This window comes from Lygodium microphyllum, chromosome 14, assembly GCF_053477565.2.
Source record: "Lygodium microphyllum isolate KBCC chromosome 14, Lygodium_microphyllum_v1.1.10, whole genome shotgun sequence".
NCBI classification, from domain to species: domain Eukaryota; kingdom Viridiplantae; phylum Streptophyta; class Polypodiopsida; order Schizaeales; family Lygodiaceae; genus Lygodium; species Lygodium microphyllum.
In genome coordinates this window covers 7,629,567-7,656,542 of record NC_141148.1, presented here as the reverse complement: position 1 = coordinate 7,656,542, position 26,976 = coordinate 7,629,567, and positions in this window count along the sequence as shown.

Genomic DNA, 26,976 nt, shown 5'->3' with positions numbered 1-26,976 from the left:
GCTACATGGGAATTGGTACCTTTGCCTAAAGGTAAAAATGCAATTGGCTGTAAGTGGGTTTATAAGGTGAAGCACAATGCAGATGGTTCTGTGAACAGATACAAGGCAAGATTAGTAGTCAAGGGGTATGTACAAACATATAGCATTGACTATGAAGAAACATTCAGTCCGGTTGCAAGGATGGCAATAGTAAGAGCATTCATTGCTATGGCTGCATCAAAGGGATGGTCTTTACATCAGATGGATGTAAAGAATGCCTTCTTGCATGGTGATTTGCAAGAAGAGGTCTATATGGAGCAGCCACCAGGTTATGTGCATGCTGTTCATCCTGAGTTTGTTTGCAGGTTGAAGAAAGCCTTGTATGGCTTGAAGCAAGCACCTAGAGCATGGTCTGACAAGATAGGACAATATCTTGTCACTATTGGCTTTCAGATTTCCAAGGCAGATTTCTCACTTTATGTGAGACTTGACAATTAACTCACTTGGTCATTACTGTTTTGGAAACATGAAAAATGGCTAGTAATCCTTTAAAAACAACCATGGAAATCCAATATTGGACAATCTCTCTCCAAAATAGTAGTTAAAGCAATTTACCTGACAACAATGGCCATCGTTACCACTATCATAGAGAGTACAAAGAGAAAATCAACATACCATAGTTCGAAGGGGATAATCCCTTACCAAAAGAGCTTGAAGAATGGATCAATAAGTTGGAAATATATTTTATCCTCTATCCACGCCATATGTGGGAAAGATTTGTTATGCAGCCTTACACCTAGAGGGTTATGCATATACATGGTGGAGATATATGAGAAAAGTTGGGCAAGCATTTCAGACATTGGAGGACGTCAAATCAGCTATGACCCAAGTTTTTGTATCTCTAATGGAAAAAGAAAGATTAGAAAGGAAATGGTATGATCTTAGACAATAAGGCAAAAAAAGTTAGGGAGTATTTTAGCTAGTTCCTAAACCTTTCCATGTATGTTGAGTACATTTCTTACTCAACAAAGTTGAATAATCATATTTTTAGATTAGATCTAAACCTTTCAGTAGAAGTGAGGGCACCAAAGCCTGTGAATGTACATGCAACCATACAATATGCTGAATGCTACACCTAGAAAGATAGAAAAGTGAGCTCTTTTCATCCCAAAATAGGAGCCACTTATCATTCAAAAAATGAGCCAATGAGGATTGGACAGTAGTTCCAGGACAATAGTTCACCTAGCAAAGAGAGGCTTATAGACATTAGAATAGGGCTTCAAACACTTTTAACAAGATTCCTATGTACCCTATAGTATATACTTCTAAACAATGGAACAACTTTAGGTATAATGCTGATCCAAAAGGGGATTTCAAGAGAGCTGAAAGTGAAGCTAAACAGTCACCCAATACCATTAGTAGTAAGTGCTTCTCTAATGACAAGCTCAAAGAACTATGTTTCAAATATAGAGAAAAATGGTCACTTGATCACATAAACAGAAGTCAAAGCTAACACTTCAAAGTTTAATATGATGATCATAGAAGATTTAGATGAAGATGAATCCCATGAGGAAGGTCTAATATGGAGAAAAATGGTCAACTAATCATAAACAGAAGTCAAAGGTAACTTTAGATGAAGACGAAGCCCATGAGGAAGGTTTAATATAGGATGAGGTAGCTCCTACTTATGATGAAGTGTATTACCACGATGATCAATTTATAGAGGAGGATTCACATCTAGTCAATAGGTTTCCATTTGGTCCAGGTGGTTTATTTGATCTAGGTGGATTATAGATGTATAAATCTTCAACTCTTGCATGCTCACCCATTCTATGTTCTATATACCAAGATTCTTGGATGGACTGTAAAGGAGAGAATACACTTCGACTCAAAGGCATTATCAATTCTAAGGTTTCTCATATTCTTATTAATATGGGAAGCATACATAGCTTTGTTAATGCCAAATCATTATTTGAGTTGAAGTTATCACCTCAAGAGGTGAACACTTCACTAAAGGTATAAGTGGCAAATGGAGCTCAAGTGTTGAGCAAGGAGATATGCCTACAAATACCCATTGAGCTATCACAGTCTTCACCATTATGATAGAATTGATTGTCTTAGATATGGGTCCTATACGCATCATTATCAACTGCAATTGGATTAAAAATATTGGAAAGTTTTCCTTGGATCTTAATAAGATGTTTACGGAGTTTACTTGAAAGGGGTAGCAAATAACACTTAATGACATAGAGAGAAAACAAGTGGAAGTAATTAGCAAAAAGAAGATGAACAGAGAAATCAATGTAATGTCTTGTATTTCCACACTTCTCCTCTCGAAGGTGAATGAAAATAAAAAAGATTCCACATCTAAAGTGTGTGATCCATGCTACGTAAACTTTTGGAAGAATTTAAAGATATATTTCAGCCTCCTACATCATTGTCTCCCAAGTGAAAAGTGGTCGGTCCTATTAATTTGGCACCTAATACTAAACCTATCAACAAACCCCCTTATAGGTTGTCAAAGTACAAAAGAGAAGAAGTGGAGAAACCGATTAAAGACTTGGTGGAAATGGGGTTTATTCAGCCTAATCAATCACTTTTTACTTCTCTCGTAGTACTTGTCAAGAAGAAAGATGGATCCTACAAGATAAGTGGACCATCCTATTAATTTGGCACTTGACACTAAATCTATCAACAAATCTCCTTATAGTTGTCAAAGTATGAAAGAGAAGAAGTGGAGAAACAGGTTAAAGACTTGTTGGAAATGGGGTTTATTCAATCTATTCAATTACCTTTTACTTCTCCCGTAGTACTACTTGCTAAGAAGAAAGATGGATCCTACAATATGTGCATTGATTATAGGGACCTCAATAAGAGCATTATAAAGAACATGTATCCAATCCCTTGCATTGATGATTTGTTGGATGAACTCAAGGATGCCAAGGTATTTACCAAGATTGACTTGAGATCAGCAAATCAAGATGAAGGAAGGTGAGTACAAGACGGCTTTTAGAATAGAAAAAATCTCTACCAGTTCCCGATTATGCCATTTGGGCTTTCCAATGCACTTGCTACTTTCTAGGCTCTTATAAACAAGGTTTTATAGCTATTCTTGTATAGATTTTTCATGGTATTCTTTGATTATATTCTCATATACAACAAGAATAGAGATGATCATTTATAGCATGCTTGTGTAGCCCTTCTCACATTGAGCCGACATAAGCTTTTTGCAAAGGAAAGCAAGTGTACATTTATATCCAGTGAGGTAGAATATTTGGGTCATATTGCAAATGAGAAAGAGACTAGGAAGGATCCAAAGAAGGTACAATGCATCAAAGATTGGCCCATACCACAAAATTCTACGTCATTGAGAGGATTTCTAGGACTATTCTCTTTCTATCAGAGATTCATAAAGAATTATGCCTATGTAGTAGGTCTTCTCATTGATAGATTGAGAAAAGATGATTTCTTTTGGAATGCTATAGCCATGAAGAGCTTTGATGAGCTGAAATTTCTTCTTATGTTGGCACTGATTTTAGTGTGCCCAAAATTTTCCAAAGAATTCACATCTATGCTAACGCTAGTGGTCATGGTATTGGGGCTGCTATATGCCAATAACATAGTGTTATTGCCTATAAAAGTAGGAAGTTGGATGATAAAGAAAGGGAACTCCACGTCTATGAGCAAGAAATGTTAGCCATACTTTATGCCATTAAGAAGTGGTATCACTACATTTATGGCAGCCATTTCGAAGTCAAAAGTGATTATTGAGTGAGAAAGTATTTCCTTTCACAACCTAACCTATCTTCTAAGCAAAGAAGGTGGTTAGCTACATTATAGGGCTATGACATTGAGATCTCTTATATGGTAGGCAATGATAATGTAGTAGTAGATGCATTATCTAGGATATGGGCATATTCTGCTTCTACTATTTTTCCTCTTTATAAAGATTAGATCCAAGACATAGAGGAAGAATATTTACTAGATGAGCAAGTGGCCAACGTGAAGAATTTATAGCAAGGCAATGAATCTAAATTTCCAAATTTCAAGTGGTAGGATGGACTCCTTTGGTTTAAAGATAGAGTATATTTGACTCCCCAAACATTTTTTAAGAAGAAGATCTTATAGGAGGTGCATCCTTCTCCTTTAGCAAGGCATACGGATTTGTTTAAAACCTTTGATAAGATTCATAAATGCTTTTATTAGAAACAAATTTGGAAATATGTCAAAGAATATGTGATGCAATGCTTACTAAGCATGGAATTTATTATAAGATTACCTACCACTAAAAGTAGGGTTGGAATAGTATTTTTTTGTGGTTGATTGTCTTACCAAATCAACCCATTTCATATAAATCAAAGTCCAGTATTTAGCCAAACAAGTGGCAAATCGATTCATGGAAGGAGTTTTTAGACATCATGGTTTACCTATGAAGATTGTTTCTAATAGAGATACAAAATTCATGGAAATTTTTTGAAAAATCATTTTCACTTCCATGGGAACAAATTAACCTCAAGTATAGCTTACCATCCACAAATAGATGGTCAAACTGAAAGAGTCAACAAGTGGTTGGAAGTCTATTTGCGATACTTTTGCCATGACATACAAAATGCCAGGGATCATTGGATTTATCTTGTGGAGTTTTGTTACAACAACACATACCATATGAGTATAGATATGTCACCATTCGAGGCTTTATATGGCTACAAGGTTCAAGGACCTTCAGGATTATTTCATGAAGAAGTAGATTCCCTTGCTATAAGGAAGAACTAGAAAATTCCCTTGCCAAGGAAGAACTAGAAAATATGGAGGCCTTAATGAAGCAATGCAAGGAAAATATTAGAAAGGCATAAGAGACTATGAGATCTTATGCTGATGACAAGCAAAGGCATGTGGACTTTGAAGAGGGAGAATATATATTCTTGAAGGTACCTAAGTCTTGTTATACTTGTCTTAAAGGTGGACATAATAAGCTTACTCATTGCTATTATGGTCCCTATCAAATTTTGAGAAAAGTTGGAGATCTTGATTACCAACTTGATTTTCCTTCAACCACACGTAGTCATGATGTTTTCTATGTTCCTCAGCTCAAAAAGTATATTGGCCCTAATATTCGAGTTCTTGAAGAACTATCTCCCCTTGATGAGGATGGGTTAATCATCTATGAACCTAAAGGATTATTGGTAAGTGGGAGAAGGTTTTAAATAATCGTAATGTCATGGAATATCTTATTAAATGGAAGGGTTTGCTTATGGAAGAATCTTCATGGCAGCATGCTTTGTATTTGGAACAATTTCCATGGCTTCCCCAAGAGGATACTACTCACTGAAGAGTGGATAGCTTACTGTATAAAATTTTTGCATTCAAAATAATTGGCATACTGATGTCAAATTTGTATTTTGAAGGAACTTAATTGGGGCTAGAGTATAAAATCCAAGAGTGTGCCATTGTAAGGATCTTTTAGCACATGTGTAAACTTCTCCATTTTCTTGGAGCTTGAGGGTTCTTGCCTTCCCCACCAACATTGAGGGTAAATAGTCAATGCCCACCATAGCAAGGGATGGATTTACTGCAGTAGCCTCTCGTCCATGATTCTCATTGTACTTTGATTCAAATTAGCTATGGCTTCACTACACTGTAGATTTAATACATTTTTAGCTATGGTATATCTATGGCTAATTGTGTGAATTGATGTTTCTTGTTTTCTTATTATTTTAATTCAATCTAGGCTAAGCTTATTTCAATGAGACTTCTACAAAGGTGGATCCATGTCCTCCATGCAAACCATAAAACTTTAGCACCACTTTATTGGGTCCCCTGCCTTGGGTTAGGATTCCTTTGAACAAATTTATCCTTGCTCATGATTCAAATAGCCACGGTCTTCCTAGCCATAGTGGGTAAGTGATCCCATAAGAGTTTGTCTTCACAATATACGTTAGTTACATACCTTACAGGCCCAAATATTTCATCATCACATTCATCTCATGATGTTCATTGAAGAGCCTCTATCTATCAATGCACTTGAAGTGAAGCAACCTTGTAATCTAGATGCTAATCCTTGGAGTGCAAGAATCCAAGAAGGTGTTGGCTATATCTACTTCTTTCATAGGCACTGGGGCCTTGTTGATTTTGGTAGGGTGGGATTTAGGCCATGTTTTTATGTGAGAATACTTTTGAATCTCTTTCTACAACTATGGGACATCATCAACAGTTGTCAAAGTGTCAAATTAGAATGGAATGTACCCAGGTCTTTCACCAAATCATATTCTTTTAAGGGATCCACTGGCTTGATTGAGAAAGGGGCCAACGGCCACTTTGGTTTTTTCTCTTTCTTCAATCAATCTACATCACCGTTTCTTCTAATTGGAGGTACATCCACCTCTTCTATCTCTTAGATCTCTAGTCCTGTATCATGGATTGGATCTATATACTTCTGTGGCACTAGAGTGCTTTGTACTATATTGTCATATACTGTACAACTTGGTGGCTCCATTAGGAGCTTAAACTTTACATCTTTTGAAGGTGGAACATTTTCCTTGGGAACCGTAGGTTTTCTTTTTTTGGATCCTATATTTGCAACTACTTTCAATTCTATTAGGTTAGAGGTAGGCTCTTCATTCTTTTGCTGGTTATTTGTGGCATTGACCTTCACAAGGGTTGGACTAGGATAATCTTTACTAGTATGGCTTTCTTTTTTACATTGACTATAGAGGGACTTATAATCCATGGATCTTCTAGGATTTGGACAATTTGGGGAGATATGACCCTTCTCTCTACATCTATAGCATTCCACTTTTGATCTTTGTCCACCACCTAATCTTCCTCTGCAACTTTGGGAGGCAAATCTCCTTGGACTAGAATCATGAGCAAATTATCTAGACTTTGGGACAATATCTTAGGTTTTCATCTTATATTCCAGCAAGTTGAGCCTTGCTTCCTTATCCTTCTTCCTTTTGTCATGCAGCTCCTTTAGAGAGAAGATATCATTTGGATGGTTCTTATTCAAGAAATATGAATAGAAGGCTTCATGAATGGTTGGCTTTTGGGTACATTCAATGGCTAAATATCATGCTTGATGACACTTTCCACACTAGGTATTTGATCGCATGATGTCTCTTCTTGCTCTTGCAATGTTTGATATGTTGGCAATATTCACTTTTAGTGTTTGCAACCATTCTGTGACTACATCCATTAGCTCCTTCTTAATGTTTGAAACTAGATTGGATAAGTAGTGCTTCAAATTTTCTCCTCTTGAAGTACTTACAATGGAGTTTTGAAGATTCTTTATAATCACTGCATAGATTGGATGGGTCAATACAGAGGGGCCTCTATTTTGACTTTGACTTAGAGCTCCTATTTGGATTATTGGGATTGTTATTCCAGTTGGTAGGATTCCATTGTTGTTGCTAAATTTCCATTGGGGTAACTATTTGAAGCCACTACTATTGTGGTTGGACTATCATTGGAGGTGCTCTCTGTGGCTACTATGGAGTTAGTGCACTATACTGAGATATTGTAGGCATTTGAGGATATGAGTAAGAGATAATCCTTGGGACTTCACTAGGTGGATATATCGTTCTAGGAATTAAAGGAGATAGGAGTCATCTACATGAGGTCAATGACAATCTAGCTTAAACTTCATCATATTGTCTTGCATCTTTCACTACAACCTCTAGATTAGCTAGCCTTCATAATTCTATGGACTTGCAAACTTCTAGTTATAGGCCTGTAAGGAAAACTCCATTTTGGATGCCTTTATCTAAGTTGTGGTAGGTCAATCTCTTCAATATGGATTCCATTCTAGAGGCATATGCTTCCATTCATTCTCCATAGAACAAGCTCAAATTCATAAACTCCTCCCACATTTTCTCTTTGAAACCTTCATATCTAGTTTTGGTGAGAACTTATAAATAGGGTGGAGCCAACTCCCTAATGAATGACACAATGCTTATCTCTCATACCACTAAAATGCCACACCTTTGAAAGAGGCAATGGACATTGCCAACCAATGCTCTAAGATTCTAGTATTGTTTCCCACACATGCTACCATAAACTTGACTACATGAAGATCAAAGCATTCATCATATTCTTTCTTAAAAATTGGCAATGGAACTACATTCCTTGGCATGTCACATCAACATTTCCAAGATAGATCTAGCTAGGAAAGGGGACCTTGATTTGCCATTGGGACTTCTGTGAAGAGTGCCACAAGGGTGTCAAGGGAGGCTTCTCCTGTAACTCATTCTCGTCTTTGATTTTTGTCCTCTATCTTCTCATGTATCTCTAGATTCATTCTAGTGCTTGTCTCTTTATTGTGTCATTCATTAGGGAGTTGGCTCCACCCAATTTATAAGTGCTCCATAGAATAGAAACAAAGGGGCTTTTTAGTCTTTGGAAAAATCTCTTGCCAACATTCCTTTCACTTTTTTCTTTTCATAGTCTTTGAATTTAGCTTTCATGCCACTATTGAGGGGAATGTTTTTTTTTTAAAGGTATCAAAATGCATTCGTTTGAGGTTATTGTCACTTCAACTCTTTACTCTAGACTTCACTAGCTACTTCTTCATTCAAGCTATCTAATTTTGAACTTTTACTCTTCTCTTTTAAAGATTTAAAAATTTTCCCAAGTTAAACATTCATCCTACAAAGCATTCACAAAAGCAAACAAGAGACATACAAAAGCTCAACAATACACCACAGAGGGTCAATTGTATAGCATAAAACCTCATGGCTTCAACCAAACCTACTTATACTCATAAAAAATCATTCAAAATATACTCTATCACACTCAAACCCAATCATTCACAATCTCAAACTCTCAAATAACTTAAAAAACAATGCCAAATATTCACTATTCAAGCATAACAGAACCAATTAGGACACCAATACATCATCTTAGATCATCACATAAACCAAACAAAAATCATCATCCATCAACCAAAATAAATTGATCAATATCCAAAATCTAAAAAAAACATCCAAACTCATAAAAAACCAATCAAACATGGATCTAAAAAAAACCAAAAAAATGCCCAAAATCCAACAAAAAAAGCTAAAAACACAGTCTCTTTTACTCTAATAGCATTCTATAGTTTGGTATCATTTGCATTCGATTGCTTTGCTGTTATTACATCCAATCACCATGCTTTTCCTTACCATTACTGGTACCAATAGCTCCATTACATTTGGTTGTTGGCTAGTGATAGATATCTATCATTAACGAATGCAAACTAACATATTACTTACATATAATACTAACATAGTACACAAAGCACTAACATAGAGTAACATAGAGCACCATCACAAAGTCATAATATAGTGCAACATTATACCACAGTACTCACACATAGTATTAATGTAATACTCACACACATAGTACTCAAATAGTTTTCATATATAAGAATAGTATTGTACACTTTTGACATAGTACTTAAGTAGTACTAATAAGTTCATCACATAGTATTGACATAGTACTAACAAGTTTGTCACTCAATATTGACATTGAGAAATAATATAGACAACCAACAAGGACTAATACACAACACTAGCGCAAGGCTACGAAATCACTAAAAAAGACATTAATTAACATTAGAATTGACAATATTTGTATAATATCACCTTGCAATGAAGTTAAATGGTTATGTAGCCTTAAATTGAGATGTTGCTCCATCTAACGAGCATCTGACTAAACCCAGTGCCTTGAAAAAATTAGTCCTTAAGACACAAAAAGTTGTTAATTAAATGTACAACAATGTTGAATGAATAGTATATCATGTTACTTATTATTGGAAATATAAAAGATAGATTTCTTCAATAAACACCTTCCTTTCCCTAGCAAAATTGATATTGAGAAATAATATAGACAACCAACAAGGACTAATACACAACACTAGCACAAGGCTACAAAATCACTAAAAAAGACATTAATTAACATTAGCATTGGCAACATTTGTATAATATCACCTTGCAATGAAGTTAAATTGTTATTTGAGATGTTGCTCCATCTAACGAGCACTTAACTAAACCCAGTGCCTTGAAAAATTTAGTCCTTAAGACACAAAAAGTTGTCAATTAAATGTACAATAATGTTAAATGAATAGTATATCATGCTACTTATTATTGGAAATATAAAAGATAGATTGCTTCAATAAACACCTTCCTTTAAAGCCCTAGCAAATTTGTACTAATATTGTACATGGACTAGATTTTGTTCTACATCTTTAAGGTATAATTCTCTCCAAAGTCAACCATAGATATCATAATGTCATATGGAAAAAATTCCTCAAGAATTATTTCAATTGAGAATCCTCCTTTCCTTCTTTCTTTGGTCATAGGCCTAGAACATTACTTATTAGAACCATCCTTGCCACCTCTAGGGGTTTAAATGAGAAGGTACCAGAATAGGGGCAGGAGCTGAAATTGAGGCAATAGAAGATGTCATCCACCTTGTCAAAAGTAAAATGATGGCTATCACTAGTACACAAAGCATTACCAATCAACACGCAAGGGAAGAAGGGGCGATTGGCTCAGGATCCCTAGGATGATAATACTTCTTCAAGTGATAACCATTGATTAGGAAGGAATCTTTAGAGGCATCCAATGGCCTATAACTAAAAAAAGCCGTTAAGGTTGAAAACAAGTACCTTGTAGGGGCCTCTCCAAAGTTATGGGATCTTTCCCAGGAACTTGTCGAATCTTGAATCATAGGTGAGGACGAGGTCACCTTCCTTGAATTCCTTATACTTGATGAAGCATGATAAGCCTTCTATTGAACTTGAGTGGCTTCCATACATTGTAAGGCCATCCTTCGAATCTCATCTAGGCATTCCAAGTGTAGAAGATGGTGTTGCAGTGATTGATTATCTCTCAAGTGCTTGGTGATAGCCACTGCAAAGAGGGGAGTTCTAACTTGACAGGGAAGACGACTTCTATGACGTACACAATTTGGAAAGGTGTCTCTCCTATATTAGCCTTATAAGTGGTTCTATATGCCTAGAGGGCATTTGTAAGTCAATCGTCCCAATCACGATGATGTGCAGCAATCGTACGTGTCGAGATCGAGCAAAATCTAGTTGGTAACTTTAACTTGGCCGTTGGATCTAGGGTAATAGAGTGTGTATTTGTGATGGTAGATCTTGTAAAGCTCTATCAACTCTTCCATAATCTTGTATAGAGAAAGTAAGTTCCTCTATCACTTACAAGCTCTAAAGGACTACCAAAATGAGTGATTATATTTTCGTATAGAAACAAGGCCACGTTGTTGCTGTCATCGCATTGTAGAGCTTTGCCTTCACACCACTTTGTCACATAATCTGTACAAACAAAAATGTATATGTTATGCTTCCTTTTGGTATCAATGGGACCAAAAAATTCAATGCCCCAGTTCTCGAATGGCTTTAGGGAAATGATGGGATGTAGTGGCATAGTACTAGTTTTGATAGGCTTTTCCATCCGCCTGACAAGCATCACAACATTTGCAATAGTCATAGACATCTTTGTGTAATGTAAGGCACTAGTATCCTATTACAAGTAGAGCCTTTCTTGTTTTCATTTCTCTTGCAAAGTGTCCACCACAAGGCTCATCATGGCATGGTTTTAGCACTATCCCAATCTCAACTCATGCAACACATCTTTGTAGCACTTTGCCTTTGCCTCTCTTGTACAGAGCACCACCTAACAAAGTGTAGGGGGCTAATTTTAACAAAAGCTTCTTCTTCTCACAGTTGGAGATGCCATGAGGATATTTTTGAGTGGCCAAGAGGTTGGCTATGTCTGCATATTGGGGAGTTACAGTTTCAACCAAGAACAAGGAAGCATCAGAGAGGTCTGGATCATCCTACACTTGTTCGTCACTTTGAGAGATATGCGACAGATGATCAACTAGGACATGGAAGCGACATGGTTTGGTAACCACTTCAAAGTCAAACTCTTGGATCAAAAGTAGCCACCTCATCATTTGGCCTTTCACATTTGTCTTATTCATAAAGAAGGATAGTGTCTCATGGTCCATATAAAATTTGAAATACATCAACAATAGGTAGTGTCAAAACTTCTCCAAGACAAACACCATTGCGAGGCACTCTAACTCCGTATCACTGTTTAGTCTCTTTATTTTTTAGTGAAATTTTGGTTTGCATGGTAGATAGGTTGATCAAGCTTTGAGAAGCCTTTTTGGCATAACCACGCCTAACCCTTCTATAGATGCATTAGCATGCACATGGAATTCCTTTGTCCAATCAAGAGGTTGCAAGATGGGTGCTTCAATCAGACACTGTTTCAGGGTATTGAAAGCTTCTTCACAATCAACAGTCCAAGTAAACTTTGCATCTTCCCTTAAGAGCTTATGCAAGGGGGCTGCCTTTATTGCCAAGTGTGTAATGAACCGCCTATAATAGTCCACATGGCCAAGGAATTCTTTGAGGTTGGTTGGCACGGTTAAAGCTAAAATCTTCTCAATCTTGGCAAGGTTTGTTGTTATCCCTTGTGTAGAGATAATGTGGCCTAGAAGAACTCCTAAAGAGACTCTGAAGATGTATTTTTTAGGGTTGAGAGAGATCCCATACTCTCGACATCTGTCAAAGCATTGCTTTGGGTGTCCCCACAATGCTCACAAATTAGGCTATGGACATAGAAGTCATCCAGGTGTATCTCAATGAAATCATGTAGGTGATTTTGGACTGCGACTATCATCACTCTCTTTGAAAGGTAATAGGGGTGTTACAAAGCCCAAATGGCATCACTCTATAAGCATGGGTTCCCCATTCTGATGTAAAGGTTTTTTTGGATTGATCTTCTTTTGTGATTTGGACTTGATTATATCCACTGAATCCATGTCCAAGAGGAAATAGAGCTCATGTCCTGCCATTGTGTTCAAGAGTTGGTATGTGAAAGGAATAGGGAAATGATCCTTCTTTATCTTGGACTTTTGATTTTGGAAGTCTACACATATTTGGAGCTTTCCATTCTTCTTGGGTACTAACACAACGGGCGAACACTATTGGTAACTAGCTAAATAAGCTCAGCTTCAAGGAGCTTCGAGAATCCGGCTTTCACCAAGTCTAAGTAGTTTGGATTCATACACTTTTGTCTCTGCCTCAAAAGTTTGGTATCAAGCTCAAGATTGACGTGATATTGACACATTGGGGGATCAATCCCCTTTAGATCTTTATGTGGTCATGCAAACACATCCAAGTTCTCCTTTAATAGGTCATGTAGAATTGACAACTCCTCTTTTGGAAGACTAATACCCACCTTTAGGTGACGTTCAATACCATTTGTAACCATGAAAGTTAATTTATGTTCACCTTTCACTTCGTGAATGAAGGTCCCACACACTGCTTTTGGGTATAAATCCGACTTCTTCAAGAGAGTGGCCTCCTCATTTGATGCTCTGCTAGAAGCGACTTCTTCCTTCCATGGGTGCTCAATTGACTTTTTAGGATGTTGAAATGGTATCATGACCATTTCAAATTTTATGGGAGAGTTACTTATCTCTTTGATTCGAGGACTCATCTTTTGAGGAGGCCTCTAGGAATGTCACATAATAGGAACCATCTAAGTTTTGTTTGGGTTATCGGATTGGTGTTTATTGGCAAGGTGCATCATCATCGTCTTTTCTTGAGAATGATAAATTAGGGCGATAAGAGCCACTGCTAAATGAAGGCTTATTATACTTAATCTATTTCTTATGGATATTTTACCTATGATGCGATTCGTTTATTAATCCAAAAGGTACTAGATTCATCTAGTCCCACAACATGGGATCTTCAGCTTCAAGTGCTTCTAGGAGTTTCTTGTCATTAGTATTCTCCTCTCATTGTATAGATTCTTCCATGTTGCTTTCATTGTCTTCATCTTGGCTTTCATCCTTGTCTTCTTCAAACTCTTTCTCTACCTCTGTAGGGGCTTTGTACAAGAAAAATAGACTCTCTATTATATCCTATGCTTCTGCTTTTGCCTATGGCTTTGTTCCTGTGTCTATTTGTCTATGTTTGTGGCCACATAATAGGGAGAGCAGTGCATCCATGCCTCTATCTCACTGTCAAAAGTAATTTCAAAAGTGATTCCTAATTCAGGCAACATGTATTCACCCAATGACAAGGACTTTTCTTCTTTCAAGAGATAGCTTACAATGCCTACTGTCAGAGACTGTGCCTTTGTTTTCTTGGGAAAGATCTGTTTGACAACTTCTTTGCTTGCTACTATTGATGTACCATTTGTAACTTCATTGGAGGAGTTTATTAAAACTTCATTGGAGGTGGATCCATTACCTTTTTGCGAACCATACAACTTGACTACCACCTTGTTGGGTCCTCTACCTAGGGTTAGGGTTCCCTTAAATGAATCCATTCGTGCTCTTACTTCAAAAAGCCATGGTCTTCCCAAAAGAAGAGGATATGAGGTTCCATAGGAATTTGGTTTTACCACCAAATAGGTCAGCCAATAGTCTCATCTTGCAAGAGTGGTCTTCATATATGGGAGAATTCCCAAAGGCTTAATTCTGCTTTGGTCCACAAGTCTAATAAGCCATTGTGTAGGCTATATGCCTTGCAATCTAGATCCTTCATTGTCACATTTGTCATTATGTTCTTCACTGATGAGCCTCCATCAATCAATGCATCATTGTAAAACATCCCTTAATTAAAATGCCAATGTATGGGGGTACCAAGATCCACAAAGTCATTAGACACATCCACTTCTTTCATAGGCTTTGGGGCTTTATTGGACTTAGTGGCAGATGTATGAGCAATTCTTAGGTCACATCTTCTTGTTTGTTAATATGATTTTAAATTTCTTTTAGCAATAGCTAGGGGACAACATCAAATTTTTTTTTCAGAATGTTAGGTTTGGTTTGAAGGTGTCTAGGCCTTTGACCAAGTCACTCTTTGATAGAATCCATGGGCTTCTTCAATCGGCTAGGGAATGGGGCAACACCTACTTTTATGTTTCCTCTTTCTTCTAGCAGTGGCAATGTACTAATAGGCTTAGTATTCTTTTTCAAGTTTATCCTGTGGTGTTGACGCACTATCAGATCAAACCCTATCATGTCTGTATAGTCCCAAGAAAAAACGTCCTGAAACTCCTATCATAATTTGATAAGGTCCTGTTTAAATCGTTCCTCTACATAAATACTCATTTTGATGGTTTTTCCTTCCTCCTGCTCATTCAGATTAACCTCTGATCCTCATCTTCAACTACCCTTGTAGATCTCCTCATAGAATGCTCATACCTTTGCTCAACTTGAAGAATAGCCTTTTATCCTTCCTCTTCCTACATATCAGGGTCATTATTCTCCTTAACATCTTTAGATTGTTGATTTTTAGATTCTTTTTCCAACTTATTTTCAAGAAGACCAATTCTTGAGTCTTGAATTAATTTATTCTCCTTATTCCCTAACCTCTTGAAATTCAGGTTACTTCTAAGCTTCAAGAAAATTGAAGCGATGCTATCTAGAGATATTTCAAACTGTAGATTGACTAGTTTGTTGGTAAAAAAAGAAATGCATTCCCCCCCCCCCCCCCCCCCCCCCCCCATTTATAGAAGACTCTTGATATTCCTGAATGATGCCATCAACATCAATCTCAAAGACAGGAACTATAGGGGGATTTTCTTGCAAAAATAATTCCCCATCATCATCTTCCACCTCATCAACCAGATTAATAGTTTGAGCCACCACAGGTTTAGCAGAAATTTTTAGCATGACTTTATTGACTATGTATAATCAAATCTCCTTAATCCCTCAAGGTAATACATACATAATCATTTTCCCATTCATGTTTCAACTTGGCCAACTTGAACCAAGGTCTTCCCAAAAGCATCTTATAATAATCTCCAATTCTAACATCCTTAAAACCACAAAAGTTACCCTAAACTTCAAACCTACCACTTTAATCAACTGGTTTTGTAGAATACCCAAAGGTTGTAATCTTCTCTGATCTGCCATCCTAACCTTAAATGGGGATAGTAACAAGTCCTCTTGCTTTGTTTCCAGATATGTATGCTTAGGTAGTATATTAACCTGAGACCCACCATCCAACAATACATCATTATGATTCCTTCTAGCATATTCCACTTGAATTGTAGGGACTTAATAATCCACCACCTCTTGTTGAGTTGGGCTAACTGCCTTATAGTGAAGAACTATCTAATCCTCAACTTTGTTATTATTAAACACTTCATGTTGTTTCTGCTTTATCTTCAAGAATAGATTTTCCTTAAATCTTGGAATTCAATCCAAAATCTATTCTAAAGTTAAGTCCAAACAACACTTTGCTAGAGCTTGAAATAGCTCTTTTGAACCTCCTATAACTTTCCAAAAACTATACTTTCAGAAAATTATTCTTGTTGATTAAGAAGTTGATCCTGTTGTTCAAGAGAATACTCGAGCTGATTAGGAAAATGCTCCTGTTGTTCAAGAATCTGAATTCTTGAGTCCCCTTTATCATGAAATTTCTCAAATTCTTATTTTTAGCAAGTTTTTGCAACTTATTTACTTGCCTTGTGGCCTTTTTCCTTGTCATCCTCCTGTTCCTGCCAATCAAGCTTTGGACCTACTTGCCTCCGAGTAACACTAATACAAAATTTTCGTCAGAATAGTCAACCTTAATATAATTAGAACAATCACACTCAACATGCAAACGTACAACACTTTAATTTTCTTCACACATCCTATGCCTCTTTGGGAGCTACTTCAGGATATGTTTTCCCATAACCAAAACAACATCTTAAACCTTCTAGAGAGACTCCCTTTGCTCATTTTGGTCAAGAAGCTCTATGAGGAGTGTTGTAATAGGGGCAGGTGGATATTGTTGATGAGATGCTCCTGCAGGTCTTCTGTCATTGCAAGACCTTGCTACTAGCATTCCTCTCTCAATCTTGTGCATTGCCCAAAGCTCACAGGTAGGTCCAACAAAATTCCCTTGACCTCTACAATAATGGCATGCTCCCATTTGAGTAGTTTGTTGTTGTGCCTAAAAATTTTCCCAAGACTGTCTAGCCTACATTCTTCTCAATCCCCTAAAGGGCCTCTGAGGTACTATGCCAGACATAACTTGATTAATTGCAGCTAGCAACTGGCTGCATAGGTCTAGGCCTAGGCTGCATCATTGGCATCTGTTGTGCCATCCTGACATTAAGATTGTACCAATAGTTTCGATTTTCATGGCCATTCCTTTAGCATATTTCACAATATTTTTCTTTCTTCTTATTATTAGAAAGACCTAAATCTTTCAACATCTGCTAATCTTCTTATCCAGTTTACTTTCCACAATCTTTTCCTTAGTTTTATGTTTTGCCTTCTTAACTTTGGTCTTGGCTGAAAGTGATTTCTTTTTCTTCTTCTTGTGCTTCTTCTTTGTAGACTCACCATCATCCGAGTCACTAAAATCATCCTCCGATTCTGAACTGTAGTCACTCTCCTCCTCTTCAATATCACTTTTTGATCCTGAATCAGAATCAGAATCAAAATTTGAAGAGAGCATCCTTTTGAGTTTTTGACCTAGAAGTTATACCTAACCTCTTTTCAACCCTCATAATAGCTCTTATCATAATATCTAAGGTGCCATTCTGACCAAGCTCCACATTAGCAATAGGATTCGTGATCTAGCTTCAAAGACCCTTAATAAAATAAGTGTTTTGCATTTCTATTGATGGTGCATCTGTAGCATCCAACCTATTAAGTAGGTTCTTAAACTTTTGAATGAGCATAATCTTTAGCCAACATATTGTTCAATTTGATATTCTTGATCTTCCTCAAAATATCTCCAAGGGTTTTATCCTTTCTAAACGTGCTTAAAAATGCAGTTTTCAATACATCATATGTATTAAATGCTCCCATACCATAACTACTAAACCAGTCCATGGCTTCTCCCTGTAATGTGGCTACAAATTACTACTTCTTAACCTGATCACCATACATTTGGTTGAATCCACCACAGGTTGTCCACCTCATCTTAAACTGAGGCACATGACAATCAGTATCTTCCTTCTTCTTTCCAAAAAACTTAGAAGCTCTCACTTTTGGGTTAACAAGATGATTTGGATTCATTATATTCTATTTTTGAAACCTCTAAAATGGCGATAAAGGTTTAAATTTCAAAGACTTCTTTGATTGAAGTGTTGTACTTCTCAAGAAAACTGTTTCCCTAAGCACTATATGCTACAATCTCTTAAATGCCTACTTAGGAGGAGTATCTTGATCCTTAGGTGATAATAATGGTTCTTCATCCTTGCAAATTTTGGTGAACTTCCAAGGGTTGGAGGAGACTCTTTAGAACCAATAGGAGAATTGTACACCGTCACAGTACCGCCAAAGGGACCCACATCCTGATAACCTTGTCTATCAATTGCAAACCATTCTTCACCCAGCCTGTCTAATCCTCCTACTGCTCCTGCATCATTGAACAAAACTTCTTGTTGTTGTTGCCTCTAATGCCTCCCTTATCTCCCAAGATCTACTTCTCGCCAAAATTGGGTTAGACAGATATGGATAATTATCTGACACATGCTACCCATAAAGGTGCCTAGTAAACCTGCAATGCCATTATTAGCATTCTAAAAACCCACAACTTGATCTTTTAGAAAATTAGTTCTAGGCATGATGCCTAAATCATAAGGAGACTTCCCATGAAACTAGCAAGATTGCCAAAGTGATCTAAGTATTCAAACCCACAACGAAAAATACAAGAACATGTGAATATGTTGAAATGCTAGACTTCATCACTACCATAATTCTTGCACAAATTCCAATAGATATACATGAGAATATTTATAAACACATAATGCATAAACACCTTGATAATCATGAAATAAGACACAAAAATAAATATTAATCAGCAATGACCAGCAAAACATTGCACTGTCATTCCTTGCATTCGATTTCATTCATCTAATCTCAAGAAATACAACAACCCAAATATCAAGACATGCACCTGTAATACATGTAACATACCACATGACATTTATGATCACTTTTACATAGGCTAATCTCAAGTAACTATATACATATATCAAAGTAAAAAGACTAAGCAACTATTGGAATTCGAGCCCTGAGGATTTATGCCCTGACAATTAACTATCTCTTTATCCCATGAGATCTCAAGAAGTCATATTAAACTCATTAGAGAGATACTCTCCCTTTCCATTTAACCTCAAGCACTTGACTTTCAGTTCTTGATTTTCAATCCTATTTCTATTTCAATAGCAGCCTTGAAAGTTTTGATGTGCTTAAACATATCACTCTTTTCCTTCATGAAATACACCCACTACTTTCGTGAATAATCATCAATAAATAGGACAAAATATTTGCTGCTACTAAGAGATATATTCTGTGTAGGCCTGCAAACATCAGTATGCACAATATCAATTATATTTTTGCTCACATCTCTATCATGTAAAAAATCTTGTCCTGCTTATTTACCAAATTGGCATGCTTCACACACTTTATGAAATTCTACAACTCTAAAAGCAAGCAACCCACTAACCAACCTTTTGGACTATATTAATTTCAGCCTTTGTTGATTTGCATGTCTAATATGTTTGTTCCATATTTCAATGTCTACAACCACTTCCTTGCCTATAGCATCTATAGCAACATTCATAGCAAGAATTCCATCATCTAAAGTAAACATGTGGCTCTATTTCTTTTTGCCACCAACCTACACTTATCATTAAAATATTTCACAAAATAACCTTTTGTATTACATCAAGTTTGCATCCCTTGCTCTACTATATGACCAACAAATCCTAAATTCTTTATGATGGATGGCATATGTAATACATTTGGCATACTCTCTGTCTAAACATCATGTAAAGACAATGAATTTTCCAATGTGTAAAATTAGGTGGCATGAATCATCACAACTTGCACATAGCCTGAATTTTACAAATCTTACATCTCTCCAAACCATTCAACATGGCTAGTCATATGACTAGATGCAATTGAATCAATACACCATACATAATCATATTCCTATTTTCTATAACAACATTCATTATATGCTGCATAACAAATAAATGCTCATTTTTGTCTTCATTCTGTCATGAAGATGATGCATAATTTCCTTGTTCTAATTTCCCACTACACATATCATCCTTCTTAACATAATATTTGCTATAATATGATTTGTTTTACCACAATAATCACAAATAATACCATAATTACTAGAAACTCTATTTTGCCATCCACCTCTTCCTCTAGAGCTCTACCTGCCTCTAAAGTTGCCATGGCCTCCTGAAATTTTTATATTACCAAACTGTTGTTTTAACTAGTTTTGCTATTATTACCAGCATGTCCCATACCACAACCTCTTGAAGAGGACTTGCCATGTCCCCTTCCTAAACTGGAGTAGAATTCTTGGACATGTTTATCACTTTTTTCTAATGATTCACCTTGCATGTTGATCTCTTCTATGATCATGAGAGAGATCAACTCATCAAAATCAAAAAATGGCTTTCGTATATACACAAAAGCCACAAATGATTTCTAAGCCTTTTCATTATTCAAGCCACCCAAAGTAGATGATGTAAAATCATAATTATCAAGCATTGTATCAATCGCTGCCAAAGCATCTGCAATGCTCCTCACCTTCAAAACATACTCATTGGCAGATATTTTCTCTTTCTTCAAAGTATGTAGCTCTTGCCTAAGTTGAATATTTTGTGTCTTTGTATTCACAGAAAATATATTTTCAAACGTGGTCCATGCTGTATGTGAACGAGATGTGAACTTTCTACATTTCTGATATACCCTAGTCTAGTGTTATCAATGATTGCAGATATCCAATACATCACATTTTTGTCTTTTGCATTCCATTCTTTCCATGTCTTTAATTCATCTACAGTCGCAATGTCACTAAGCTCTAGTTGCTTTTCTTCACTTGAAACAAACTCAAAGAGACATTTTCCAGTAACGAAGTTTATTATATGAAACTTCCATGATGGCTAGTTGTTCTTATCTAGCTTTTCAATGATGGGGTTTCCATTATTCTCTACTATTATCACAAAACTAATACATAACAATAAGAATTTCTTTTGTAGCCTCTCACAACAAGTGTATAGCAGCATAGTAAAGAATCTTTTTCATTGTGATTTTTCAACAGTACATGTAATCAACAACCTATTTGCAAATAAAACTTGTGTTTTCTTCTTAGAAAACACCTCATAACTTATATATTCGAAATTTGTAACTTGTGTATCCACTTTTGGTCAACACAATTAAAATCATAAGATATCTTAAAATTGTTGTTCACAACCTTACAGGCCTAAAACATGACTCGAAATGGCCTCAAATGGTAAAAAAACCTACATAAATGCCTAAAGCATCTATTTGCAGAATATGTGGTACTCTGATTATGCACTAAATCTTATAGTAATTTGAGTTTTTTACTCCGCCTTGCTTTCGGTGCCTCCACAAGTACTATCCAAGAGAAATAGTGGAAGAATGGGAGAGCTTCTTACCTATTGCTTTCTTACTTGAATCCTTGCTTCTTCTTCTTTAGCGCAGTGTCCAAAACTTGCCTCTATCAATTGTGTAACTTTGATACCATATCACAAATCGTGTGGTGAGAGGACTTTCTTGAGCTACTGTGCCAAATACACACCATATACACCAAAGAAAGCTCACTCAAGAACACAAGAAGAGATATGGAGAACAAAACATTCCTTTGTTGATTTCTTCTTCTTCTTTCGCACACTTTTCAATGTATACAAAATATAGATAAGATATAACATAAAGAAAAGTGGTCAACTAATCAAGCAGGGCAATGCCAGACTATACAAATTGATTGGTGCTATAACTATGCCAGCTCTATAGATAGGTGTAACAAACCAAATATAATAAAGGATAAGTTAGTGGCCATGTAAGAGTCATAATGATCACTTATGCACCGTGTAAACACGTGGACCCATCTTCAATGTCTACAAGTGTTGATATTACCATCTTAACATAGCCACTCGGGCTTCAATGTGCCACTCTTCACCACCTTTTGTGTATTCAACCATCGATGGGATATGTAAGCATGCATTAGCTCTATCATCCATCTTGTGGAGGAATGATCGATTGTTGTAAGCACTAAAAATTCCTCATGTAAGAAAGTTATTATGTAGTTCTCGCTATCCTATGGTACATTTTTCTAGTGATCCAATACGTTGTGCCTAAAAACTTACTTACACAACTTATGCATATACACAATTAGCCTCTTTCTCTCATCATTCATATAGATGGCACCAGTGGTTTGCTCCACCAAGTATCCATAACTTGGTGGGGTGGGTCTAATGTATGTCCTTTCCCACCTATGACCATGCTCCTAAGCATAACTAGAAAACCCTTGTACATCTGATGATATACCTACAAGAGTAGACTAGCGTTGATAGGAGGAGTGACATCCATAAATGGTCAAGCAAAGCATGGTATCACAGGAGTGGAACTGCCTATAGACATAGCCATGCCAATGGGTGATAGGCATCCACTCAATCAACATGAGAAACAATGCATCGATGTCTCTACAGTAAGTACCAAAATCACTCTCTTTAGAACTGTGATGGGAGCTAGGAGTACCAGCTAGCCACTGGTTTGTAGCATCATCACTTCCACAACACCCCCCAGAACCTCACATAGAATGAGGAGAAGAGGAAGTCTACAACTCCCCAAAGATCCACCACAAACACCTCCACTAGTTGAGCAAGGCATACTTGAGCTACCTCCCTCCACAATTAACTTGGAGTATTAACTTTGTCTATTTTGGTGATCGCCACATCAGAGCATACCAAGACAGAATGCCCAAAATGACTAGATGCTATAGTGTCCATATACGAGCAAGTTAAGGAGTATGTTTCATTTTGAAGTCCCAAGAGTAACACAAAGAAACCATCTTGTCACACCAACAAGCATGTTGTTCTTCATACTTTAGTCAACCACAAGAAGAAAAAGAATACCAAGAACAACTAATCTTCATGCAACATTGTATAACAAATCTCCCACGAATTTATCACAATAAATCTTCAACATGTTCATCATATTCTTCATAAAAACTACCAAAGAACCAAAATAATACAAAATAATGATTAAATTTGAATGTAATTCATCACATAGTTCATCTTTATAGTCTTTCTCTCAACCTCTCTCATGTAGATACAATGATTTTCATAGAAATTGGCTCTCTCTCATATATTATCTCTCTCACATATTCTCTCTCTCAATATTATATTATAATAATAAATAATAACTCTCAATAATCCTCTCTTGGTCATGGATACCCCTCCCAAGAGGTATGCCTGATATGAAGAGTCACTAGAGCCACTATAATGTCCCTTTAAAGCTCATTAGTGTCACTATCACTTCAATCTTCAATTCAAGTCTTCATTAGCTACTTGTTCTACTTCTTTGAGCTATTTTAAGCTTGAATTCTTCCTCTTCCAAGATTGCAAAACATCCCTAAGCTAAACATCCATAACTTAGAACACATGTAGAAGTAAACAAAGGCTTACAAACCACATATAGAAGCTCTACATAACACTACAAAGGGTCAACAGAAAGCATAGAAAGCCATATAGCTCAAACCAAAATCAACTTAAACCATAAAAAACCATCTAACGCATTCTCAATCATTCCTCAACTCATTCACAATCATAACCTCTCAAACAAAAGAAAACATATCAAAACAGAGGCAAAAAAGACCCTATCAAAACCCAACAAACGATTCACAGAACCTTTAACAATGTCATATCTCAACCAAAAACCATCATGAGCTTCTTAAAAATACTTAACCCATCCCAATATACTCCAAAACTCAACAAAAACTAGTCATCCCATCACAAAATCAACCATTCAGCTCATAAAAATAACAAAAGTCAACCCAAAAAACAAGTCATTTTAGCCCTCAATATATTCCTATTCTTAATTAGGGAGCATCCTCGTGACCTTGGAAATACAAAGAAGCCCAAAAACTAGCTCGGAACTACTATCTTGAACATTGATCAATTAGAATCCACAAACCAACCTCGAACCCATCAATCTCCAAATTGCCATGAATCTATTAAGAAGATTGATCAAAGGAAAACACCTTGAAGCATGAACCAATTCTTAGCTTACAAAATATAACAAAAAAAACTAGTAAATAATATAAGAGGTTCTTCCACTCTATCACAAGTATTTAAAACTTTAGCCATATAAATAAATTAGCATCTTCAAAACTTTTTTGCTTTCTCCAAATAAATCAGCATCTTATTATCTTTTTAGCCATATAAATAAATCACCATCTTCAAATATTTTTAGCTTTCTTGAACCATATCTCCAGAAGAACACAAATCAAACACACCCACACACAAACATATAGCACATAGAAATCTGAATGATACACCAATAAGGAATAATGAAAAGAGATTCCATTGAAGCTCAATCTACCAATTACATAAAAAAAGAAAACATCAATGAAGATGTTCTCTTTTAAAGGCGTGATGATTTCAGAACCTATCCATGGAAAGGGATTCATCCACCAATATCTTGGGATGATTTTTAAAGAATTTCAAATATCTCATCCTCTCCACAAGAACAAGATATCTACTTGGAAGACAAAGAGTATGGAAATACAAGATATCCTACTGATGGACATCAATATCCATATTGACATATATTCAACTTTGGTACTAGCTTTTGATCATTATGAGAATGGCGATGCATGTACGCTAAGTACAAGAAAAATGAGTAGTTAACCTAATTGAAGGATCTATAGATTGATGATAGATCTAGACAAACTGAAAATAATTTTGATAAGCTTGTATAAGAGTCTATCAATCCCCTAGAATCACAAGCCAATTAATATAAGAACTTGTCAATGAATCAGTTTGAATCCACCCTCTACATCTAGGTATTTGCAAATCAAAATGAGAGTGGCTACTAACCAACTAAGGGAGACTGGAAATAAAAAATGTGGATGGAGGAAAGGGAACAAGCATCAAGGAATAAAGTGAGAGATAGACAAAATCATAAAAATAAGAAAGGATTAAAGATGGAGACTTGGGTAATTTAATTGAATTGGATAAGAAAGGAGTTAAGAAATACACTAGAAAAGTATAAATGAGTGTGGTAGATGGTGGAGGACAAGGAGGAGCAGGCGAGAAAACACAATCCACAATGAACGGGCAATAAGTAAAAATAGGAATTTTGAGAACACCTTGCAGTTGGAAAAGAAGAGCAGAAATTATATGGGGATTCAATTGAAGTATGAATAAATAAGAATCAAATTTGTGGGCCATCTATTGATAATAAACAAGATAAGGCATTGATGGACCTAGAATATATCTACAATTATAAGCTTCAAAGAAGGAGGTGTAAAAAGGGGATTGTTTAGAAACATGAGCTAAAAGATCCTCCCTCATTTAGGTAGCATTTTATAAACATGTAGGGGCTTTCAATTATCAATGATTCAATACAATAGAATCTATTATGGAATGTCAAGAAACTTTAGGGCAAGCAGCCACTTTGGAGGAATAGGCTTGAAAAATCTTATCCATTTCCAACTGCAAATGTCGAACACAAAGAATAGCTTATAAAATAACATCCACCGTATACTAAGATATATCCTCATAGTTTGGAATTAGAAGATCCCCTTTAAGATACATGTAAAACATCAACATGATGTCATGTATAACTAAATCCACAAAGACCATTTGGATAATCTCTACTAGGAGATTTGAGGACTAAGCACCACTCCATCCATCCTCTGGAGGATGCAAATCCATAGTGGACAACTTCATATAAAAGGCCATATTTTATTGTTGATGGCACACAAAGAAAGAATGATATGGCAGAACGTATTTCATAAATTGCTCTCAATAAGACCAAAAAAGGTCCATTCTAGATTGAACTGTTTCCATCTTAGCTTCGAATAAAGGACACAACAAGGTTGCATTACATTGGAGACCAACCAAGCTTGTAACTGATAAAGAAGGTATTGATGGTATAGAACATTGCAAAGGGAGACCTTAGAGATATGATTGAAAAATGGAATCCCTATACCAAACACAAGAAAAGTCCATACAACAATGAGTAACTGGGTGTATGGGCATAGGCATCAACTTCCTCTTCCCAATAAGACACTGAGAATCTACAAAAGTGGATGACTATATGGACTAAGGAGGACGGAGATCAATATAATGACATAAAATTATCCCAATAAAACAATAGGTCATATGGCTAGCATAGACATGCAGTTAGCCACTAGCAATAAATGGCCCTAATCACTAGAATGGCCACATTTAAAAATACATAAAATAGAATACAATGCCCAACCCACAACTACACCTAGACTCGCTCATGAGCTAACAAAACTAATATTGTCTCTCAAATCGTGGGTGATCTAATACAATACAATGTGTAAATCCTAAAGCAAAGGAGAGAAAGAGAGGGACAATTAGGATTTTGATTGTAGAAGAATTGCTAGATATATGTCCCATTTGCTAATGCATGGCATAAATATCAAAATGTAGGGGAAGCATGCATCGATGGTGGGGACCCAAGTAAAGGTGATTACACAAGCATGTGTTGAATAATTTGGCCTTTGGTTAATTACAGAGTCAAGGTTTTGAATTAGCCTAGCAAATCATGCTAAAGTAAAATGCTTTAATAGGGGTAATTCAAGACATGGAAGTAAAAGCTTATGGGATGTCCATGAAGACAAATTGTCATGTCATGCCTGCACGATTGGGCACTTTTTCCCTAATCTTTCAAAGAAGTTGGTTACACGAGGCAAGACTAATTCAGGATCAGGAAAAGAGAATGATAATGATGTATGATGAAAGCCCAAATTTAACACAATTTTAATGAGTTTGGGAATCTCCCAATTCCCATTTTTTGAATACTAAAAAGGTGACACCTGGATAACATGTCCATATGTTTCTCAAAGCCATATGATGTGACCTATCATTGGAAAACGCTTTGAAAATGGAATCTATTGATCTATAGAGCACTCGATTTGGAGTTATAGTGTTTAAGTTATGACAA